Genomic DNA, 17,396 nt, shown 5'->3' with positions numbered 1-17,396 from the left:
ACATTAACGCGTGCGAATGTGAGTTATTATTTAATACACGAACAAAAATGCAAGCACGAAGTACAGGGTGTCACATAAAAGTGTAAACGCAAATTGGGGGGTTTGAAAAACGACTGACACTATACGGTGTCTGTTAAACACAGACAGTACTATAAAACACTGGAAAAAGCGGTTTTTTGTCCATTTTTACCGAATAAGTCTTTAATTTAGTTCCATTTAGTTAAATTTGTTTTTAATAAGCATAATATTTTATTTCTTAAAAGTTAGGTTAAGTGGGATTTTAAACATATTTTTCAAATTAAATATGTCTTAAGAAAAATAAATCTTTTGCTAGTCCCTATATAAAATATATCCTAAGAAACATAAACCTTTGCTGGTTCCTATATTATTCTTTATGTAAAAAATATTGGTAAGTTTTTCAACAAAATAAGCCCTAAAACAAAGTGAACATTAAAGTTGTATTTATATAATTATCCAATTAATTAATATATTTATTTCCATGTGTTTCCTTTAACTAAATGCTAAATGTACGCGTAATATGTATGTAATATAATAGGTATAGGAAATAGATTAGGAATATTTTTTATTAATCTTTGACTTTTTGCATATAAATGCAAGGATTATTAATAAAAATAAAAAAATAGGTCAAACTTTTGACCTGACTATAAAAGGAAACAAACTGTTGTATCAAATCTAAACTTAATAATAGTGATTAATTAATTATTCAAGGACTGTAATAAAAAATCAGCTTATGTATGCAAAGGGCATTGTTTTATAATTACGTCAATTAATCATTTGAGTTCTGCTTATTCATATTCATGATCTTTGGCACGTGCCTTTTATATGTATTGTAAAAAAAGTTGGATTAATGAATTCGAGGTCGTTAGTGGTTCAAAAGCTAAATATTTTAATACAATTTCAAGTTAAAATATTAAACATTGCTAATAAGATAAAATATATTTAAAAATACATCTATTGAAATTTAAATTAAATATTATATTAACGAAGCGTACCAACAAACATCATTGTGTCGAATATTCAATAGAGATAATTAACTATCGTACAATTAAACGCGGATAAAATTTTAATGAATGACAATTATGTATAGGAATGTAACAGTAAATGTATATTTTAATTATAATATATACAGTACACAGTATACAATAAATAATAAATATTATAAATAAGTTTTATTTAAATAAATATTACAATATAATAAAAATACAATGTAATAAAATAACAGATTTATTTTATTATAAAGAGGAATTGTAATGCAAAAATAATATTAGAAATTTTATCGGGTAAAATATTATTTTTTTATTTAATAAAATAATATTTCAAATCATAACATAAATATAATTATAACGTAACAGAGATTTATCAGAGAAATTAAACTGTGTAATTAAAGATGATGTTTTATTTCCTGTATATGCAGTTTCTAGTTTAATATGGGATAAATATACAACATGTATTCAACAACGTAATAAAACTGAAAAGCGTAATAAATGTTACATGCTAAACATTTTTTGCAGTTAAGTGCAACAAAGATAATGCAACTTTATTAACATGTAACTAATAATAAGTAGAATCGATAGCAAATATAAGCAAAAGTTTTAAAAATGCATCTAATTGGGCATTTAAGATGTATATGTTATATTAAGTAGTAACAATATACATAAAGTAAGGAAAAATTATACAAAATACTCACGTATATTTATACTTTATAAACATACAAGTAAAAATGATCAAATATATAGGTACAGAATATGTAACTACATTTCAAAATTCACGCAATTTTTTGACTTGAGTTAAATAATATAAGAAAAGCGCTTATATATAAAACAATAATAATTTCATTAGTGATAATCTTTAATCATTGAAATATGTCGAATAATATAGTTTTTAAAAGCAATGACAAATCGTCTTTATGATTATACAATGGGTTCCTCTCCTTAGCTCTACTAAATAAAGGTTTAGTATTATAGTAATACTAGAATATATAATAAGTATCTACAATAAAAAGCCGTCGTTAGCTATATTTAATTTTAATAAATCATATAATCACTAATTCATAACTTTTGAGAAACAATAGGAATTCAAAAACCCTAAGGTTCATTAAAAATTTGAACTCAGGTATTTTATATCAATAGTCAACGACAATCTGTTTACAATCTGTCCACGACCGATTGACTGCTATTTAATCGCTCTTGTATTTATCCGTATTTTTTAATTAATATGTCATGATGAAGACACTCGCGACAACCTAGGTAGGAAGTAGCTGAACCTAACGTAAATCATTTATAGTGTTTTACTAGTTATTTAAGAGTCACATGTGACATTTTAAATTGCTAAAAATTAAAAAACAGGCACGAGAAAGCATCGCATTAGCTTTGACTTACTATTAAAATTTTAATTGTTTATGAACACAGAGCCGGCAAGCTATTTTTTTCATTGTTAATTTGACAAGGTTGGCAAGTTTTTATGAATTTCTAAAAATATGTTTTTTGTTAGTTATATTAATAATATTATTGTTATTGAATGTTAAGCGTAACTATCAAAAGGTGCAAATTACCACTATGTTATCTCCCCAACATTTCCGACACATTGTTTACTCGATGTGAATCGCATCAAATACCAATCTGCTCCGTATTTTTTGCGACGTTGTGCATCCACCCAACCTGATACAGCAAGGGGTACAAATTACGTTATAATGATGAAAAATAGAGTAGAGCAACTGTTGCTCGTATTAGGCACTTGTGCAGACAGAGGGCGCGCGCCATAATGACACTATCGGTATTCTCCGGCGACAATGACACTCGCTGCCAATCACTAGTGACAGCTGCGGCGGCCATTGGACATGACAGGTGACAACGGCAAAATTATATTTAAACTGCATCGGTTAGCTTTGTGCGATGGAAAACGCTATACAACAGGACCCGACGTGACAAGTAATTCGATTAACGATAGAGATTCTAAAACTTAGCCAAAAATAATCCATATTTGCAATTTTATGATTCAAATTTAAAGGGCCGTATAAAGTTATATGAACAATATATTAATAAATTGTATTATAAACAGAAAAATGTAGCATAAAATGTGTGAAATGTTTTATGTTCATTCAGATAAACGACGTATAGTGTCATATCATAATTGTACGGAACTTTTAAATCGACTATGTATTATATAAACTAAAATACTATGTACTATATAAGCATTTTAGAACGCCTGGGTTTTAAGGGTATAGAGCACAGCCGTTTAAGGACCGCTGTAATAGAAGATAATTTTGTATAAGGAACGATCGTTAATCTTTCGTTTACAACACAAAAGAGGTTCAAATGGACGCGATCGCATTAAAAACATGTCGATTAAATTTACGGCCTGTGCCTATACAGGCCCAGAGTGGGGTCATTAAATGGATTCTCATTAGAGACAGGCAGATTCGTATTTTTAAAAGTGTGCGAACGTAAAAATACCTGAAACCCAATTACGGCGAATAATCGTAATAAAAAAGCGATTTACAAACGACGTAATTCGTTACGGCTACCTAACGTAATTTGTATTCAAAATCAAGTTTCCACTGTGCGTTTGAAAATGAAAATATAATGTGTATAAAGAAAAAAATTAGGTCGCATGCGTGTTTGTTTTTTTTTGTTTTGTTATTTTTTGTGTTTTTTTGTGTACAAGTTCTCCAGAGCTGCTTTCGTGACCGCGAAAGTTCGCGAGAAAAATGCGAGGAATTAGGATTTCTGAGCGAATTTTCACGTTGTGAATGCGATGTAATTTGTCAAAGAAATGACCGTGATATTTTTTTGCTAAAAAGATGCTCGAAAAAATTAAAATAAAGGATAAATGGTTGTTATTAAAAATATAGCATCAAATATAAGATGATATAGTAATAATGCAACAAAAATATATGTTAATATACTATTCTCTTTCAAAATGTGTCGTTTATAGATATATTATTTTAACAGAAAAATATTATATCAGGAATGGTCGATACATCTGAAAATATATGTTGGTAATCTACAATAAATATATGTTATACATTTATGAGATACTTAATCTATTGTGTCACTTTTAAGTCACCTACAAAAGTATTTCTGCTTAAAACACCATCGCCTAAACTGTTACTGTAATTTGTCAAAAATTTGTCTAGCTTCTTGTTAATTAAAAACGGATTTTGTAATTTTTGTTTAATATTTTCGCTAAGTATGAGTACAACGAAGTATGATAAGAACTTTGATAAAAATTTTCATGAAGTTGACTGATATGTTTTTGATATTAAATAAGTCAATTAGGTCAGGTTTTTTTTGGTACTCGATGTGGGTCTGCCTGTTGAAAGGGCCTCACAGTCATTAGTGTTCAGCCTTGACCCCCAGTATGTATGTTTTGTATTGAAATCTTCTTTGAGTATAAAACGATTATTTCTGAATACTCATATGCTCGCAATTGTAATGGGGGTATATCTTTGTTTCGATAAATATTAGTGTGAATTGTACTGATTGAATTTTAATATCTTCATAATGGCGAATTTTTGTTTTATTAGGATACCACTTCCCTTCTTTGCGTGGTTACTAGGGTGAAAAGTATGATCAAATTTGTATCCTTTTAATTTGCATATTGTTTCTAGTGTGGCATGTGTTTTAGATATTAGAAATATACATATGTATATTGTTTATTGCTAAGCGTTTGTGCATGAGTCCACTGGCATTCCAAGCCATTATTGTTAGATTATTCATGACTGATTTTTATGTTTCCGCCCTGGAATAAAGCGGTTATCTTCAACCGTTGGTCCATGTTGTTATATTAGTAAAACATTCGGTTTAGTTTTTTCGTGATTTCTTTAAACATATTTTTTATTTGCATAATTAATCTGCTGATGTACAGTTAATATAAGTGATTCCTAAACTACTTTCTCTGTATATCGCTTTTTGATTTGTTGTTCAGACAAAATATGCTGTGTTTTTGTCTTGTTTTCTGCGTATTGCTTGCAATTCTTTTAAAACTTGAGAACCAGGTTTTGCGCAGGTTGGTCGTCTTTCCTCTGATTTGGTACAATTGACTGTCAGATAATATCCCGCGTATTTTGGAGCTATAATGCAGTTGCCTTAGTAAGGAGTGTCCAAAAGCTTGTCATTTTTGCACTGGGGAGCATTTTAGAACCCTTTTATTTTAATTTTAGTGTTGAGAATATCTGTATTTTTGTGAATAATGTGGCACTACTCTAATTTGTCGATTGCCTAAATTATTTTTAAAGTTGTAGAAACTAAGAAAAGTAGTGCTAACGTTATTGACGGGGTGACTACACATAGACGTTGCTGTTTTACCTGCACTATCTAAACTATCGCTATCAAAACAATCGAACGAAAAGTCGTGTAAATTGCCAATATAAAAATTGCAAACAGAAAAATTTTTAAGCTTATAAAAACAAAAACATGTGCACCAAGTGGCTCACAACTGCGGACCTTGTCTGTACAAGGACTCTAGAGACATGTAACAATATCATTAAAAAAATCTAAAAATTTCATAATAACTTTAATTCCAGAAAATCAAATAAAAACAACATACGAAATCAGTTTTTATAAATATTTAAAAAAATTGCAAATAGAAATAGAAGACATTAGGCAGAGAATAAAAACCCTAGAGGACCAACATCAAGTGAAAGACTGATCATATGAAACAGACGAAGAAAAGTTGATCGAAGAAAGGAATGGATGACACAAAAAAATAAAAAAACGGAAAGCATCAAATTCACCACAAACATTTACTTAACTCACAGATATAGAGGATATCTGTGTTTTTGTTAATAATATGGCGCTACTTTAATTTGTCGATTGCCTAAATGATTTTTAAAGCTGTAGAAACTAAGAAAAGTAGCGCTAACGTTATTGATGGGGTGATTACACATAGACGTCAAAGCATTGCTGTTTTACCTGCACTATCTGAACTATCGCAATCAAAACAATCGAACGAAAAGTCGTGTAAATTGCCAATATAAAAATTGCAAACAGAAACATTTTTAAGCTTATAAAAACAAAAACATGTGCACCAAGTGGCTCACAACTGCGGACCTTGTCTGTACAAGGACTCTAGAGACATGTAACAATATCATTAAAAAAATCTAAAAATTTCATAATAACTTTAATTCCAGAAAATCAAATAAAAACAACATACGAAATCAGTTTTTATAAATATCTAAAAAAATTGCAAATAGAAATAGAAGACATTAGGCAGAGAATAAAAACCCTAGAGGACCAACATCAAGTGAAAGACTGATGATATGAAACAGACTAAGAAAAGTTGATCGAAGAAAGGAATGGATGACACAAAAAAATAAAAAAACGGAAAGCATCAAATTCACCACAAACATTTACTTAACTCACAGATACCCAGAAAAGAAATGTAACTCAAAAACCCCACAAAAATAAGCAATCAATAAAAAGACAACCATTAATATTTGTGGAAAAAATCATAAATCATAAAAATTTTACAGAACAATTAGAGATGATTATGTAAAACAAACTATACCATAAAATCACTTAATAACAATGAGGTCAAAATTATCTGTTTGCCCGAAAACTAATACAAAGAAACCATACAGACCCTTACGAATAACTAAGACTCATACCACACGTATGAAAACAAACAAGACTTATGGCTAAAGGCCTACATCACTCATGACCACAAGAGGACATACTATATGATCTGAACAGAAGAGGATTCAAAATTGAAAAGGTTAATCCAAAACTATCATGGAAGGAGAAGAAATCCCTTGATATGTTAATCCTAACATTTAATTACACTGAAAATGTTGAAATCGTTTACAAAATATATGTATATATTATATACATAATATACATATATGTGTTTATATACATTTGATATGTTTAATTTTATAAGTTAAATTAATTTTTAAAACTGTTGGGTCCAAACTAATTTATTAGGTGTGGATCGATTACAATTTCACGGGTACGCAATCACTAATAATTCGCCCATAATTGCGCAATAAATCGCCAGAAAGCGAAAGGTCGTTATTGGGTAACGTTGATTGAGTCACATGGCAATTGAGCCGAATAAAAGTAAACAACATCAATGGATTTACATCAAATCTGACGTTCGATTCACTGGGAGGCACTGACTTAATGTTTTCTTATGCAAATGTTTGCTTTTATAATCCACTTTGTATCGGTTCGTTTATAAATGAAGACGACTACCTTGGATCGATCCATCAATCATAAAATTTTGAACTACGATCCCAAAGTCGACGACCTGCGCAGTTAACTGTCAGATTAGCCGTAAACTTTTCATCGCCGGGATACAAAATTAATTAAAAATGGTAATTCAGAATATTGAAAAGTGAAAAGTCGCTTTAGGTCAATCGATAAAAAAATGTAAATTAATATAATTTTCATAGTATTTACGCGACATAAAATAGACTTATCTACTCATAACGTATACGTTGAAAATATAACTTGATTATAAAATAATCAAGTTTGGATTCTTGCATATATTTTTATTAACACCACAAGTCGATAACTCATTATAAACATTCATATCTAATTTACATTATTAAATATACGCCGATAAACATTATAATAATATTCGGTTACTGATTTTTTTTAACGACGCGAAAATGGAAATTTTTGTATGCTTTAAACGTTGAAGTAGAAAACGAAGTTTGTTTGTATATAAAAAATACTTGGTTATAATTTAAAACAACATCCGAAGCACTGATAAAAAATAATATTAATAAATATTATTTTTCTTACAAGATTACAGGTTTTGGATACTACGTGTATATATTATACATATCCATACTTGTTTGCGACATTATACAAATTATCTGGTCGCTTTAACACCTCTTATGAAGTGAGAAGCCTTCGGGTAATGTGGTGTAATAATCGCTTTTGCGTAGATTTTATCTGATATAATTTGATCGATCATCGTATAAAACGGTTCAGATTTTTTCAACCTGATTGCGCCTAATTATATGTATTTTTTGTAAAAGTTTAAGGCAAATATTGTAGGAGCGTTAAAATAATAATAAAAAAGGTTAAGAATTTATTACAGATTATATAATCTTAGAGTAGGTAAATTATGCAGTAAGCCACGACTCGTTTGGATACGGTTAAATCGATGATTGTTTAAACCGGATTTGAGATACAAGATTGCCTTATTCTAATTGAAAGTGAAATAATGACATATTGTTCAGTATTCTTTTTTTGTGAATATTTAACATTTAAAGGTTACTCCTAAAATTAATAATTGAAATTGTCACAAATATCAGGTTTTTTATCATAAATTATTATGACAGTTAGTAGTGTTAAAGATTTATGGAGATTTATCAGACAACATTTAATTAAACATATGAAAGAAACTTATTTTCATTAAACTTACAGATTAGATTTTTATCTGGTGAGACCTTTGGAGTTTCCCATACTGTTTATGGAACTAGAACACGGAACCTGAAACGAAAGACAGATATTATTAGATTATGCATTAAATGATTGAATAAAAACAACTTAACAGCAATTTATTACACTATATTTTTTGTCACAAATATAATACAAATTTATTTATATTTACATTTGTTTCTTTTTATAGTTACATTTGTTTTTTTTTCAAAATGTTTACGTTTAATTATTCTTAATGTTTTTTAAATATAGGTCTAAGTATTTATGTTACAGTAAACGTTTCTGTGAAATCATATCCAAATATATTTTCACCAAAAATAAAAACAGCAGTAAAACCGAATGTCTAACTGTAACATATTCATTTTTTAGTTACTCCTGATTTTTAATTAAAATTCTTGGTATTGATTTTTATATTTGATGAGTTTTTTTTTAGAAGAATATCTATAGTAATTTTATGTACAAAAAAAGTGTTTTTTTCTGTTCCAATAATTTGTAGAGTGTACTGCTGTTCTATAAAAAGTAATTAAATCAACAATAACATACATTACTTAAATGTCAAAATAATCTATCCAATTGATCATATACATATGTATGTATATATCAACATCAATTATAAAAATTAAGTTAAAAATATTTTCTTAGTAACTGGTAAAAGAAAACAGGTTGAAAACCGTATTTCGTAAATGGTTTAATTTATTAGTATATTAATATTGTAAAATATTTTAATTTATTTCTAGCTGCGTAATTACATATCTTATTTATTTTAGCTTTTCTTGTGCCAAATTATGAATTTATATTATTAGAAATACATCACTTTTGACACATAATTATTATTTAATACATATGTTCTTAATTTCATGCAGTCCAAATTTCTTAATGAATTAATTAACCGCCGGAGTAGAATTATTCTCGAATAATGTGCGAACGATCCGTAAAATTACAATCATTAAGACATCTAATGGATTTGATAGCAAAAAATGTGGAACCCCAAATTTAAATAACACGTCGGATGAGTAGACATGTAATTATGGGTCATTACGAAATTGTCGATACTGGGTCGACTGCTCGTTCGCAGCTTCCGCGATCTCTCGAGAGCAAAAATGATTTCTAAATATGCATACTGGCGGTCACATCTCGATGGGAAATACCGTAACCGGTTCTGGAGCATCAATCGAAAACATCTTAGCACCTGCTTACCGACCACAGATTTTTTCAAAATTTTCAATCTTAAAAAATATTCATGAATTCTCCTCTAAATACTTTGACACATGTTATGTACCCACGTGTTTTTCCTTAGGCTTTCAATAGTAATTTATGTACTTATAAATATTTATAAAATCAAACCAATACCGAAAAATGTTTATGCTTATGAGACTCACAATCAAATTAATTGTTTTTCAAAAAAGTTGAAAATTTGCATAGTTGATTAGATTGAATTTAAATATTTTTGAGTTTTAACACTTCCCCTGACGTTTATTGCGTATTTTTTCCTATTAAACATAAATACGTATAGTATATTGGTTAAACACATAGATTATGCGCATCCACGATAATATTTACCAAGTAAACATATATTAAAAATTGCCAAATCCGACTAATTGGTCGTCGAACGTATGAATATTAATTAACACAATTTCGACACGCCATTATTTCAAATTTAAGTTTTCAGTATACGTATGTGCTTCATTAAAATATTTACAAGACTTATTAATGAGTCGCATAGTTGACAAAAGTGATTTGTGTACAGTAATATTTCACGAATTAAAATATGTTTGGTATGGTATAAATTATTCGATTCGTCATATTGCGTTTCGCACGCAAAGGGTTAATACTTCTTGTATAAATATTACTTTTGTTTCAATTCTGAAAACTAAACGGTACTATGATATATTACTTTTATTTACTTTTGTGTAAACATGTTTTTATTATACATAGGTTGTTCGAAAAGTTTCCTAACTTTTAAAATAGTGAGCTAACACGATGACATCTATGTCATCTATGTTTGGCTTAAGAAGTTGGTTAGTCTTAATCTTTGTAAGGTTTTTAATATATATCAGTATTAATCCTGTTCACAGGATTAATACTGCTATATATTAAAAACGTATATGTATTAAACCAAGGCAATAATTACGATATTTTTGTATGTATCATTTTTTAATCTAAATATTGCTAAAAAAAATTGATATGATTATTATTTTTTATTTAAAAATAAATTATTGATCTTTGGCTCAATTTTTTTTTTAATTATATTTTTTTTTATTGCCAATCTGACAATCATGACTGAAGAAGTTTTCTCAAAACCTCACGACGGCTATTATACAAACAATAATTATACTATAAGGCAATTAAAAATAAATAAAAATAGTTATGGTGCATACCTAAAATAGATAAGCGTCATCCCACATCTTTTTTTCCAGATACTCTACCGTAATCATAATTGTGCTTGACAAACACGTTTAAAGCTAAATTGCTTTTGCTATAAAAGTGTTTTCAACCGCTGACGTCCTGGATAAGGGACGTAATCGTGACTCTAAAAACTTACTGAGCATTGACGGGTTGTATATGAGTTTAAAACTCCTAGTAAAGTAATATAAAAAAATGGTTTTAATGTAGAAAATTAAGAAATGTACAGTACAATAGTAGTTCTAGAAACGAAATCTTATAGATAAATAAAGTCATGGGAGTCTTTCTTAAGTTTATTGCGATCAACTAAAAGCATTATTTTAATCAAAAGCACACACTACAAATTAAGATTTTGTAAGAAAGCATTAGTAACTACTTAACAGAAATAGTTGGTCGATCAGCAGGTGAGTTATATTCTGTCGACTGACTCAGAGCAACTCCTGTAATTCAGTCCTGTACTTGCATACCAACCAATCTAGTGAGCAATCAACTTTGACATACGACCTCTCACACTACAATATATTTTCTTTAACAACATTATTTACAAAGGAGTATATATTTTATATTTTACCATTATGAATTTAAATTGTCCTATCTCGTATTAAAAAATATAATATTTACCGTACTTTATTATTATTTAAAGGACAATTCGGAAAAAATCAGATCTATAATTTTGATTGACCGTTGTTCAAGCACTTATTACTTAACAATTATTAAAATAAAAATGTGGATTTTATCTGCGTGTTTTTCTAAATCAATTATTGTCATTCAATATTGTGCTGTTAGTGTTCATTACACCTGTTCATGATGGATCAATATGGAACCAGACACTTTTTCTTCACTTCGCTGTCGATAAAAGTCAAGCAAAGAACCTCTTAACATGTAAATGTATTTTATATATATATATTATATACATATGTCACTACAATGCGGTATTGCTAGTCGTAATACATATTTAATATTTTTTTACAATTTTAGAAATTTAAAAAATACTAAATTTCAAGTATTTTTATACGTTAAGCTAGATTTATTATTAATCCGAGTTTTAGGGAAGTTGTAGGAAAAATTACCGCCACAGGGTGGTTATGAAAGGGTTTGCACGGGGCGTGGACGAGTGGTTTTATGTGGCGAGTGTCGCAGCATGGTACCAGCACGTGGTGCGGTTTCGATAATTAATCATCCTGTAATGTGAGTAAATAATAAATTGTGGATGAGACGCCCCCGTGATTTTTTGCCTTGCGTTTTGATTGAGTGTGAAATATGATGTGATGTAGATACGAAATGTAATAAATTTAGCTAACTGTATTTAGGGGACCATAAATATGTATTATATGTTTATTAGGATTGTAGCATATTTCAGTATTAAAATAATTTATGAAGCTTGAAGTATTTAAATTAAATTTTATTAGGATAATATTTTTACTATGGTTTTTAATAATACTTATATAATCATATATAACTGTATAATAAAAGCATAATATTATTTTCTTTTTGTGACTTAAAAGGCCAAGAAAACAACTGCTTCGCTCTTCACGCTAAATTTAGTCTCACTTCTATTTCCGAAATTTATAGTTAAATCGATCTTCAGAGACAACTGGATTCTACATACTGTATAATATTTTTTGAAAAACCTATTAAATATTTGAGGTTGAAATGAAATATTTTTTTTTAATTATACACTTATAAAGGTATGTAATAAAGGTTTATATATTTTTTTAAGCATATCACACCTAAACATGGTGGTACCATAAAACTCTCTTTTAACCACCCTGTAGCGGCGACGTTTCGATAGCTTCGCTAAACACAGTCATTCGCATCATATTAATCAGCATAAAACGCGAAAGCAGCGCCTGCTGACGATCGGCACGATCCCCAATTACAATACACTCCGAAACAGCTAAGGCCTTTGGATACAATAAAATCTTTGAGGGCGCTTTATTTCGTACATAATAGACTGGAATTATGTCGAAAGAGCAATTTCCGCCGGTGCCATCTACCGAACAGGTCTGTCGCGTGTGGTGGCCTGCCCAATGGAGAGAGAAGCTAATTTTAATGTAATTGCCTTTTCGCTACCATGACTTATAAAACATAGTGTAGTATTTAACGCGATGACACTTGACAAGATGAAAAAAATGCGACGGCACGAAACATCACATGCATTCCGAGCGTTATGGGGACATGCTCGTTATGTGTCCCATCGCCTTTCCCACGACGCCGATAAATTGTGGTCACAGAATATTTGTGGAGAGGCTTCTTTACGAGCTTGAAAACGGAGGCGAAGAGGTGATTTCATGATGGAAACGAGCTAAATTGCCAAAAAAACGTTAGACGCGTACGTCGAGCTTTGTCGCAACTTATGAGAGATTTGGGGCCTATAAAAATGTTTAGGAATATTCTTAAATGAAAATATATAGTAAGCTATGGTTTTATTATATGATAAGAATTTTACTGGTAACTTAACAGACAATAAGCGATGGGTGTAAAAGTAGTATAATTTAACAGCTGTTTTTTTAATACAAATTGATATTCAAGAAATGAAAAAGGTTAAAAAAAATGTTCTTCGCATTCTTATTTAAAAAAAATAGGTTACTGTTCCATTAAGAACATTTTTTATGACTTCTTGACATTGTTTATAAAGTGCTTCATATAAAAAATAAAATAATGCGTCACTGCTTCTGGTATTGTAAATAACGGGTATACACATCTGAACTATGCAAAAGAAAGGAACTGAAAACATCCATTAGGTCTGGCTTAAAAATAAATTAAAAACGACACAGAATACAATAATAAAAATATCTAAAAAAATGGCATCCTGAATAACATTGGCTCGAGTATTTCATTCTAAAACCCATCATAACCGAAAATGTATATATTTAGGAGGCATATCATAAAAATCGATTTTCCCCAATTGGTATAAAGCACACATTTTTTATTGCCATGATCGATGCTCGCATAAAAACTAAACACTCTCAATATTAGAACCATCATCGTAGCCGTATTGATCATTTCCACGCGATGCACAGATGTGCTCAATTCCATCGCGCTTAACCCTTTCGCCACCCCTGAGCGGAAGCGATGACGCTTCCAGTTCCGGTACAAGGAGGAGCCGACGACTGCTCTTATCTTATCTGTCATCGCATGCATTATAACGCCAGATGCTCTGATTAATAGGGTCGTTTCGCAGGGAGGCTGCGAGCACACGTTGACGAGTCAAAGGGTAACAAATAACTCGTTAGCGGCACGTGGTACATAAATTTACTGAATATTGACGACAGAGACGATCTTAAACTTTCTTTGAGCAGCAGTTTTTTGCTTAGAAACAACTGTAAATTGTGTTTTTTATATCAATGACATTTCGACTGGTAATAATGAATATATGTATACACATTAAAATATATTTATCTGTATACAATAAATTTACGTTGTGGAGTCACGTAAAATTATAAAAAAAGTAAAATAGAATAACGTCGTAATTTATTAAAACCTCCATTACTATATTCTAATTAAAAAAATGTATTATTTTTAGACGAAGTTTCATTACGCCATGTATTATTCAAAATTAAATAAACCCTTAAAGATGTGCATTTAAAGAAAATGTTTAACCAAAATTTAGATCAAATAGAACCATTACATTAAAAAAAACGTTTATATTATTATAAGCCAAAAGGAAAGAATAATCTTAAGCGAACCATTTACTTTTTAGTTTAAATGAAGCCAAATCAGATTTTTAAATATAGATGATCAAAGAGCAAAGTTTTGCTCTTAAATATTGTGCAAACTCTGTTCAACTCGATACAACATTTACCGTTTATATTTCTCTGTAAGATCTATGTTTTATTTGTGATGTTTTTTAAAATTCAAATGTAAGTAAAAATATAAACAATAAAATGATAATCGTAACAATAAACTTATTGCTATAACTAATTTATTATACCTTTCGTGCTTACATTTTTTAACTACAATAAAATTACAATAAAAATATAAAATAAAACGTTACTTACAGTTTAAAAAAATCTTTTACAAATAATTTAAAAAATAACAAAAAAAAATAAGGATTAAGTGCCAATTTTAATATATTTAGGTAAAGATCTATAAAGTATTGAAATGTGTTTTTCAGCCTTTAAAACAATATATGTCTTAGAACTTGTTGCTTATATTTAAATTTAAGGTTGTTTATATCGTTGTCTCCGATTCATAATTAATATGGGTTAGTGTGATTTTGCGAAATATTTTTATATTATTTTCTAGTATAAATATGACAAGATTCAAAAGATTGGACACTCCTGCTTTAGAGCAAAGATAAAATGTGTTTCGCTTTAAAAACTTAGCATCTAGGTTAAAATCTACAGTTTCATAAAAGTGAGTTAGGTTATTGCTTAAGAAAATCCTTAAGGTCGGAATAGCAAAGTCCGGAAGGTCTCAGACTAGTGACCCAAAGCGAGTTCAAGCCACGGCAGCAGACACGAATTTTTATTTATAAAAAATGCGCCATAAATAAAAACCGGTCTCAGTTGCAAAGTGACATATATTGCTTCTAAATTAAATTACAAACATTAATTTAAAATTAGTTTTATAGATGTCATCGATTCTCAGACTTTCATTCTGTTAGTTAATACTTACTCATTATATCTGATTGACTTTTACAGTTGGTACAGATTTAATCCGTTGTAACGCATTGGGTTTAGGCATGTCATGTTACAAAAGAAATAAAAAAGTTCTGTTTCAGATTTATGCAACATACAGAATTAACTATTTTCCAGATGTATGCAAAAAAAATACAGTTAATACATACAAAATACATTAATATTAAAGAAAGCAAATATTTTTTATTCAGCGCAAATATTTATAATCCTCCAATTAATCCTCTACGTTTTTTATATATCACACAAATGCAAATTATAAATCGGCAAAATCCTTTTTGTAGAGTATTAACGAATTAGATTTATCTCAATTCAAATATCGAAATCAATTTATCCAGGCTTAAATATTAGAAAGCAACTAATTGTTTATATTAAACAACTAAATTATATTATCAATTTAAGTGTTCCTTTTAATTTGCCTTTCTAAAACTTGCTAGATATTGAATATCAAATCTATTAAGATTTTTTGCCTTGATTGGTCACACAATTTTTATAATTTTTTTTTTGTACGGTATAATATAAAAAAATCCAATGTGTTATTTTTAAGAATATACAATAATTATTTCAAAATATATACATATACATTATATACATTTTATTAGCAATTAATGTTTTAATAAAATTTTAAATCATATTTTTATAAGAGCTTTCTTTACATTTCAACTTAAAATATAGTTTTTCTTTTTCTTGTAATATTAGTAGTAAATCTACAAAATAAGAGGTAACACTAAAATAAGCTTACTAGAAGATGTTTTTGTACATTAGCAATAGTAAATACATAAATTTACGCTGCTTAACAATTTTCTAAATTGCAATTTATACTCTAAAACCTAAAAGACCACTGTGGTTCTAATTTATTTCAATTTTAGTTAAATGATTACACAGATTTAAAATAATAAAATCGATATTATCAAAAACGATAATACTTTTAAGTATAATTTTAGATATAATTTTGTATGCAAAAATGACAGCATCAATATACAGTGTAAAAATTAATCAAAGATAAGAGATTTGTGTGTCTTGTTAAAATTTTAAGGGAACAAAAAGTTTTGCTGCAAGTTTAAAAAAACTGCAACGGTTAAAACTGTGTCAAAATATTAATGAAGTTTCTTTGATGACACTTACGTACTATTGTTAAAACGCTTTTTACTTATAGTATTAAAAAACTATTTTACATTAAAATGTGTGTATTTTATTATACATATACTAATAAAATAAGTGCCACACCTTTTAAAAATGTCTGTTTCGTTATTATATTTTTTTAGCATAAGAAAGATCATGCTAGTTTTTATTTCAAAGTATATGGCCTAATTGATTTCCGGCATGAATCTGGATTAACATCTGATTGATGTGAACATTTAATCAAACGCTTAGAAAATAATGTGTAATTATTTTCACGTCGAAACTGATAAGATTATCGCTGCAAATTAGAATACGTGCACGTGGAATAATTTATATTGAATAATGTGCATGTAAAACGTGACGGGCGTACGGTAGTCAAATATGGTGAATGATATTTAATAATTTAATTTTTATGAATGATTTGCAAAAAAATTCTAATAATATTTTTAATATATTTGTGCTATTTAAATTAAAATATTATGCTGAAAAATAGTATTACGAGTGAATTTATATATCTTAGAGTATTGATGGAACATATTTTTATAGGATAGTATTTTATAAATTAATGTATAATATTTCTTAATTAACGCAAAATTGTTAAGGCCAACCTTTAATATTTTCATATTAAAAATTGTAATTAAAATTCAATTATGTTTTACACAAAGCGACAGTTATTAAAATTCTCATCTTCGTTTTAATATCAAAGCTAAATTATTATCTATACTGCGACGTTCAGTAAAAAATAATCAATTTTAGTTAACGTTGCATTAACTTCAATACATAATGTTTTCTCTTGATGGACCGGTTACTTCTATTT

The 17,396-nt window shown here is 28.7% G+C and overlaps 1 protein-coding gene across 1 annotated transcript in view; it reads right to left on the bottom strand.

Annotated features, from left to right (window-relative positions):
• The window catches only part of side-IV (sidestep IV transmembrane protein), a 592,042-nt gene that overhangs the window by 536,997 nt on the left and 37,649 nt on the right, over window positions 1–17,396 (bottom strand). Inside the window, exon 2 of the mRNA XM_088190337.1 lies at window positions 8,398–8,465. The gene's annotated coding sequence lies outside the window, so the exon portion shown is untranslated. The remainder of the gene's footprint in view (window positions 1–8,397; window positions 8,466–17,396) is intronic.

The sequence above is a fragment of the Plectrocnemia conspersa genome, unplaced genomic scaffold, assembly GCF_051122295.1.
Source record: "Plectrocnemia conspersa isolate PC_06_02 unplaced genomic scaffold, ASM5112229v1 ptg000008l, whole genome shotgun sequence".
NCBI lineage: Eukaryota > Metazoa > Arthropoda > Insecta > Trichoptera > Polycentropodidae > Plectrocnemia > Plectrocnemia conspersa.
This window is presented reverse-complemented; position numbering and strand designations above follow the sequence as displayed.